This window comes from Nicotiana tabacum, chromosome 19 (assembly GCF_000715075.1).
Source record: "Nicotiana tabacum cultivar K326 chromosome 19, ASM71507v2, whole genome shotgun sequence".
Classification (NCBI taxonomy): domain Eukaryota; kingdom Viridiplantae; phylum Streptophyta; class Magnoliopsida; order Solanales; family Solanaceae; genus Nicotiana; species Nicotiana tabacum.
The window spans coordinates 43,642,565-43,650,714 of record NC_134098.1 but is presented as its reverse complement, the minus strand read 5'-3'; positions in this window follow the sequence as shown (position 1 = coordinate 43,650,714).

Genomic DNA, 8,150 nt, shown 5'->3' with positions numbered 1-8,150 from the left:
ACCTTACAGCGACAGTCTTCCTTCACAGTAAGAATGCTAGAAGGAGGGATGGAAGAAGGATACCTACTGATGGCCCATGTACGAGAGTTATTAATAGGAAATTTCTCTTCAAAATCTTTTGTGGTAACAAGACTTCTAGAGATGATGGAGGCCATTATTGGAAGAGCAGAATCCTCGGCCTTGTTCTTGTTCTTTGAAAAGTTGGTACGCTTTGAGGAAGAAGCCATTGTATGGAAGAAGGAAAAGGATTTTGCTTGAAGAGAATTAGATGAAGAGCAGGATGCAAGTCGAATAAGGGAAGCTTGTAAAATTATGGAAGTATAGGAGAGAAGGTTGATAAGTATAAGTAAAAATTTTGGCGGCTAAATTCATGGCCATGATTACCTCAATAAACGGCAAAAGTTGCATTGAATCGTGTGATGACAGGTATTCGGGGAATTAAATGCGGAGAGACATACGTCTAAACAACCGTCAGAAGCCTTCAGAGGGAGTTATAGTAATTCCCGCCAAAAGAGTATTTCTACCAACTTTTCGGTAACACAAAGTTGTGTCACCGAAAAGCAGAGGGACTATCTGTATAGGGTAAAATATGCTTTGACACGTGGCCACCCAAAAGAAGAACACGTGGAATCCAAGACGGAGGGATGGCTAAAACCGAAGGCAGCTATTCGGTTTGTCACCGGAAAGAATAACGCTCATAAAGATGTGATAAATACTCTTCGCCCGGTAGCATTTAATAGAGAATATTCCATGGCATTAAGAACGATTACCCGTTACAGGGAATTTGGTATTTATGTTCACCGTTACATCTTCATCAATGACCCTCATAACTGACATTAAAGAGGGGCACGATCCTAGGATCTCCTTCCCTAGACGTAGCTATAAATAGTGAGCTCAGTTATTATTGGAAGGGACACGAGTTTTCTAACAAACTTATGCTTTATTCTATTCAAAGTTTAATATAATCTTATCTTCTTGCTTTTTGATTTTATTGTTGTTATGCCCGGAAACCCTGTTCTTGGAATTGTCGTTTCTGTTATTTCGTCTCCATCTCAAGGCTAAGTATTACATAATTCTTCAATTATCTTATTATTTCAGGATCAAATTAATTCACTTGTCTAGAAACCACGTATAAATTCAACTGTACCGTTTTACGTATATAACTTAAATTCGAGAGACCTTTGGAAATCCGAGAATTTTTCACTAAATGCATTACTCCTAAAGCATTATAATTCAGTAAAAGTCATGTGAATGTGAAAGCAAAGTTCAAAACCAATTTAAAATCTGATTCAGATGCAAATATGCAATTATAAGCTCCTAGTTTTCTCAAACGAAATAGTTTGTTATACGTAACCATTATCACTTTGTTAACAGTATCAACCGTGAACTCACAATTTGAAATTACAGAAACTGAAAGATCATTTCTCTAAGGCAAGCAAAGAATGAAGCAAAATGCACTGTTAAGAAAATAAAAGTACATCGCCGATCACCAACTACTGAGTAATTGGCAAAATTTCAGTGACCTCTCCTCAAATTTGATTTTATAACTCTAACCTCCCTTGTAGTTTAAATTATAGAAAAAGACCAAAATTGTTATAAAATAAATACTGTAAAGTAAAGACAAGTATAGAGAGAAACTGATATATTATTTAACTTCAAACTGATGTACATAATGAACTGAATTCTCCTCTATTTATAGAAGAAATGAAGCCGTTGTGTAAGTTGCTACTACAAGTTGCTGTGTAAGCTGCTACTCTAAGCTGCTTGTAAGCTGCTATTGTACCAGATATAGATGTAAGCTGCTTGTAAGCTTGTACTACAAGTTGCTATGTAAGCTGCTTGTAAGCTGCTATTGTACCAGATATAAATAATCTTTTACCGGAGCTAATATTTATCCATAACGGAGTATCGAAAGGATAAACTCATTATACCAGATATAGATAATCTTCTACTAGGGGTAATATTTATCCATAATGGAGTACCGAAAGGATAAGCTTCTTCAGGAGGCTTATTTCCAATAGAGTACTAAATAGATAAACATATTTACGGCGGAGTCCCATATGGATAAGTTTCTTCAGGAAACTTATTTACAACGGAGTACTAAATGAACATCCATAATATAATATATTTATAACACTCCCCATTGGATGTACATTAAAAGATAATGTGCCTCATTAAAACCTTACTAGGAAAAATTCCGTGGAAAAAAAATCCTAGTGAAGGAAAAAGAGTACACATATTTAGTAATACGCATAACGAGTTGTCTCATTAAAACCCTTATAAGAAAAACCCTTAGTAAGGAAAACGAGTATAGCGCGTATTTTACTCTCCCTGATAAAAACCTTGTTTCAAATGTTTGAATTTCTGCATTCCAATCTTGTATACAATCTTCTCAAAAGTTGAAGTTGGCAAAGATTTAGTGAATAAATCTGCTGGATTGTCATTTGAACGGATTTGTTGCACATCGATGTCACTATTTTTCTGAAAATCATGTGTGTAGAATAATTTTGGTGATATGTGCTTCGTTCTGTCTCATTTTATAAATCCTCCCTTTAATTGGGCTATGCATGCAGCATTGTCTTCGTATAAAATTGTGGATCTTTTATCACATTCCAAACCACATTTTCCTTGAATAAAATGAATCACTGATCTCAACCATACGCTTTCCCTACTTGCTTCATGAATAGCTATTATCTCTGCATGATTTGAAGAAGTAGCAACAATAGAATACTTTGTGAAGCGCCATGATATGAAGTACCTCCACATGTAAACACGTACCCGGTTTGAGATCGAGTTTTATGTGGATAAGATAAATAACCTGCATATGTATAACCAACAAGATCTGCACTATCTTTGTTAGAATAAAATAAACTCATATCAAGATTTCCCTTTAAATATCGCAATATATGCTTAATCCCGTTCCAATGTCTACGTGTAGGAGAAGAGCTATATCTTTCTAGTATATTAACAGAAAATACTATGTCAGGCATTGTAGCATTAGCAAGATACATAAGTGCACTAATTGCACTAAGAAAAGGTATTTCGGGACCAAGGAGTTCCTCATTCTCTTCTGGAGGTCGGAACAGATCCTTATTCACTTTAAGTAATCGAACAATCATTGGTATACTCAATGGGTATGCTTTGTCCATGTAAAAGCATTTTAAGACCCTTTCTGTATTGGCAGATTGATGTATAAAGATCATGTCTGCTAAATGTTCAATTTGCAGACCAAGATAAAGTTTTGTCTTTCCATGATCTTTCATCTCAAATTCTTTCTTAAGATATTCAATTGCCTTTTGGAGCTCTTCTGGAGTTCCAACAAGATTTATGTCATCAATATAAACAGCAAGTATAACAAATTCTGATGCCATTTTCTTAAAAAAATACATGGACAAATAACATCATTTATGTAACCCTCTTTCAGTAAATATTCACTAAAGTGATTATACCACATGCACCCAGATTGCTTAAAATTGTACAAAGGTCTTTGCAATCTGATTGAATACATTTCCCGAGATTTTGAATTATCTTTAGGCATTTTAAATCCTTCAGGTATTTTTATATAAATTTCATTATCAAGTGAACCGTACAAATAAGCTATAACTACATCCATTAGATGTATTTCAAGATTTTCATGTAGTGCTAAACTGATGAGATATCGAAATATTATGGCATCCATAACAGGTGAATATGTTTCATCAAAATCGACTCCAGGTCGTTATGAGAATCTTTGTGCAACAAGGCGAGCTTTGTATCTTTCAATTTCATTTTTATCATTTTTTTTCGCACAAAAACCCATTTATGACCAATTGGTTTTATACCAGCAGGTGTTTGGACTATTGGTCCAAAGACCTCTCTTTTAGCAAGTGTGTTCAATTCTGATTGAATTGCCTCTTGCCATTTTGGCCAATCAGATCTTTGTCGATATTCTTCAACAGATCCGGGTTTAAGATCCTCACTATCTTGCGTAATTTTAAGTGCAACATTATATGCAAAAATATTATCCACCACTATTTCAGATCGATTTAAATTACTCCCATCACCAGTAGAACTTATTAAAAGTTACTCACTCACTTGAGTCTCGGGTTCATTGATTTCTTCAGGAATCTCAGAACTAATCAGATCTTGGGTCTCTTCAGGAGATCCCTTCATAGTATCGTTTTGATCATTTGTCGATTTTCTTTTTCGAGTATTTCAATCCTTAGAACCCAAAGGCTTACCACGCTTCAGGCGTGCTTTAGGTTCACTTGCTCTCATGTTAGTAGATGGTCCTGATGGGACATCAATTCGGATAGGCACATTCTCTGCAGGGATATGTGACTTAGTTATCCTTTTCAAATTAGTAAATGCGTCTAGCATTTGATTTGCTATATTTTGTAAATGGATGATCTTCTGGACCTCCTGATTACATATATGGGTACATGGATCAAAATGAGATAATGATGAAACTTTTCACACAATTTCTCTTTTGATTTCCTTTTTCTCTCCCCCTAATTATGGGAAATTTATTTCATCAAACCGACAATAAATAAATAAATCTCCAGTAAATAGTTCAAGATAGCGAATAATAGAGAGTGATTCAAACCCAACATATATTCCTAACCTTCTCTGTGGGCCCATCTTATTGTGTTATGGTGGTGCTACTGGCACATATATAGTACATCCGAAAATTCGTAGATGGGCAATATTTGGTTCATGACCAAAAACTAATTGTGACGGAGAATATTTATTATAATGTATCGGTCTGAGACGTATAAGTGATGTTGCATGCAAGATAGCATGGCCCCAAACAGTAGTGGACAATTTTGTTTTCATAAGTAGTGGTCTTGCTATCAATTGCAGGCATTTAATAAATGACTCTTCAAGGCCATTTTGAGTATGAACATAAGCTATAGGATGTTCAACTTTTATCCCAAATGATAGACAATAATCATCAAAAACTTGAGATGAGAATTCTCCAGCATTATCAAGGCGAATAGCCTTTATAGGATAATCTGGGAATTGTACCCGTAATCAAATTATTTGGGCTAATAGCTTTGCAAACACCGGGTTGCGAGATGATAGTAGGCACACATGAGACCATTTTGAAGATGCATCTATTAGGACCATAAAATATCTAAACATCCCACTTGGTGGGTGAATAGGTCCACATATATTCCCATTTATATGTTCTAAAAAGGTAGAGAATTCAATGCCAACCTTCATTAGTGATGGTCTAGTGATCATTTTTGCCTTGATAATAAGCATCACAAGAAAATTCATCATTTGTAAGAATCTTCAGGTTCTTTAATTGATGCCCACTTGAATTTTCAGTGATTCGTCTCATCATTATTGATCCAGGATGGCCCAAACGGCCATGCAAAAGCACAAAAATATTTGAATCAGTAAACTTCTGATTTACGATAGAGTGTGCTTCAACTGTACTAATTTTTGAATAGTATAAGCCAAAAGATAAAGTTGGTAACTTTTCTACAATGCACTTCTAGCAAGAAATATTATTTGTAATACAAAGATATTCCACGTTCATTTCATCTATCGTCTCAACATGATACCCATTTTCGGCGGATATCTGTAAAACTCAACAAGTTTCTTCGGGACTTGGAGGAGAATAATGCATTGTCTATAATAAGTTTTGTTTCCTTAGACAGAAATATAGTGGCTCTTCCGGAGCCTTCAATCAAACTTATATTACCAGAAATTGTTGAAACATTTGTTTTTTCTTATGCAAATAAGAAAAGTATTTCTAATCTTTGAATATGGCATGAGTTGTTCCACTATCAATTACACAAATATCTTCATGATTGGTCTTTGATCCAAACATAATTTGAGGATTATCCATATTCTTCAAAATAATATAAACAAAACAAATATGATATTAAACTTCATTATCAAAGCACAACTTTTATTTATGTACAACAATTACATAACCATACTATCTACTACAATCAACAAAAATTAAAATATTTATATTTCTACATATTCATCACCGATCACATGACTTGTTTCTCCTTCCGGGAGTATAAAGTAACAGCTACATCCAAATGCATGAAGTCTAAATTATCTTCAAAAATAAAATTTGCTTCAACATTTTTCTCTGTCTTCTTTAGGGAGGCTTGATAAAGCTCAACTAGGTGCTTTAGCATACGGAAAGTACGTGACCAGTGCCCTTTTCCTCCACATCTATAGCAACCATTTTCTGCATTTGTTGCTTGCACCATTTCATGCTTTTGTTCCTTCCTTTTCAATTGCTGGTGGTGAGGAGAGTTCTTTGGTGCATTATTATTATCATGATTAGAGTTTCTTCCCCGACCACGGCCATGACCACGACTGGGGCCACGACCTGTTCCACGCTTAACTTGGTGGAAGTTCGTCTCATTCACTTCAGGGAATGGATAAGAACCAGTAGATCGACTTTCATGGTTTTTCATTAATATCTCATTATGTTGCTCGACTATAAGAAAATGTGAGATAAGTTCAGAATATTTTTTGAATCTCATCTCTCGATATTGCTGCTGCACGAGCATATTCGAGGCATGAAAAGTGGTGAAAGTTTTCTCCAACATATCATGATCAATAATATTATCACCACATAATTTTAATTGGGAAATAATTCCAAACATAGCAGAATTACACTCACTGATAGATTTAAAATCTTGTAGCCTTAGATGAGTCCAATCATAACGTGCATGTGGAAGAATGATCATTTTTAGGTGGTCATATCTATCTTTCAAATTATTCTATAGTATTACTGAATCTTTAACAGTGAGATATTCCATGTCAAGCCTTCATCAAGGTGATGGCATAGGAATATCATTACTTTGGCACGGTCTTGGTTTGATATTTGATTTTTGTCCTTGATGGTGTCTGCTAGACCCATCACATCAAGATGAATTTCAACATCAAGCACCCAAGACACATGAATTTTTCCCGATATATCCAGGGCTACAAATTCAAGTTTAGAAAGATTTAACATTATTTAGAAAAAGAAAGTTCGTACCTCTGATACTTTTAAAGTATTTGCTCGAGATGGCGGAGTCTCATGCTGATAACGTGTTATAAATAAAGACTGTAAAGTAAAGACAAGTATAGAGAGAAAATGATATATTATATAACTTCAAACTTATGTACATAATGTACTGAAATATCCTCTATTTATAGAAGAAAGAAAGCTGCTTGTAAGTTGCTACTGCAAGTTGCTGTGTAAGCTGCTTGTAAGCTGCTATTGTACCAGATATAGATAATCTTCTACCGGGGGTAATATTTATCCATAACGGATTACCGAAAGGATAAGCTTATTGTACCAGATATAGATAATCTTCTACTAGGGGTAATATTTATCCATAACGGAGTACGAAAGGATAAACTTCTTCAGGATGCTTATTTTTAATAGAGTACTAAATAGATAAACATATTTACGGTGGAGTCCCATATGGATAAGCTTCTTCAGGAAGTTTATTTACAACGGAATACTAAATGAACATCCATAATATAATATATTTATAACAAAATTTATATATCCTTCTCTTTTCGTTCTTTTATTCGTACTAGTCGTAAGGTACACACGTTGCGCGTGTACCACGTATCAATGAGAATAATTTTTTTTGAGATAACATAAATAATATTCAAAACATATGTTTTATTTATAAATAATTTTTTTTAAAAAAAACTCCCGATGTTTGGGTTATAAATAAAACATATGTTTGAGTTATAAATAATCAAAACATATGTTTGAGTTATTAATAAAAAAAAAATTAATTTTTTTTTAAAGTGATAAATAGTGATTTTGATTAACTTTAATGGTTCTTCCTCTAGCTTGCTTCAATACTTGGTTCAAGTCTTGCTCATCATAATATCCAAAATCTGCAATTTTTTGTGTTAAGTTCTAACTCATCATAATATGATCCAAGAACTACTATTCATTATCACTAAAAATTTGAATAAGTTCCTTACTTCACTGATCTATTTCTTCCTTTGTTTTATTTAGAAGAAATTCCTACTTACTAAACTCTATGTTACAATATACTTAGGATTAAAATTAAAATATAAAAAAAAATCAAATACGAACACCTTTCGAAAGATATCTTGGTTAAAATATTTCTAACTATTATCCTGTGATGACCTAAAATGTCATCTTTAAATTTAATAAGTAA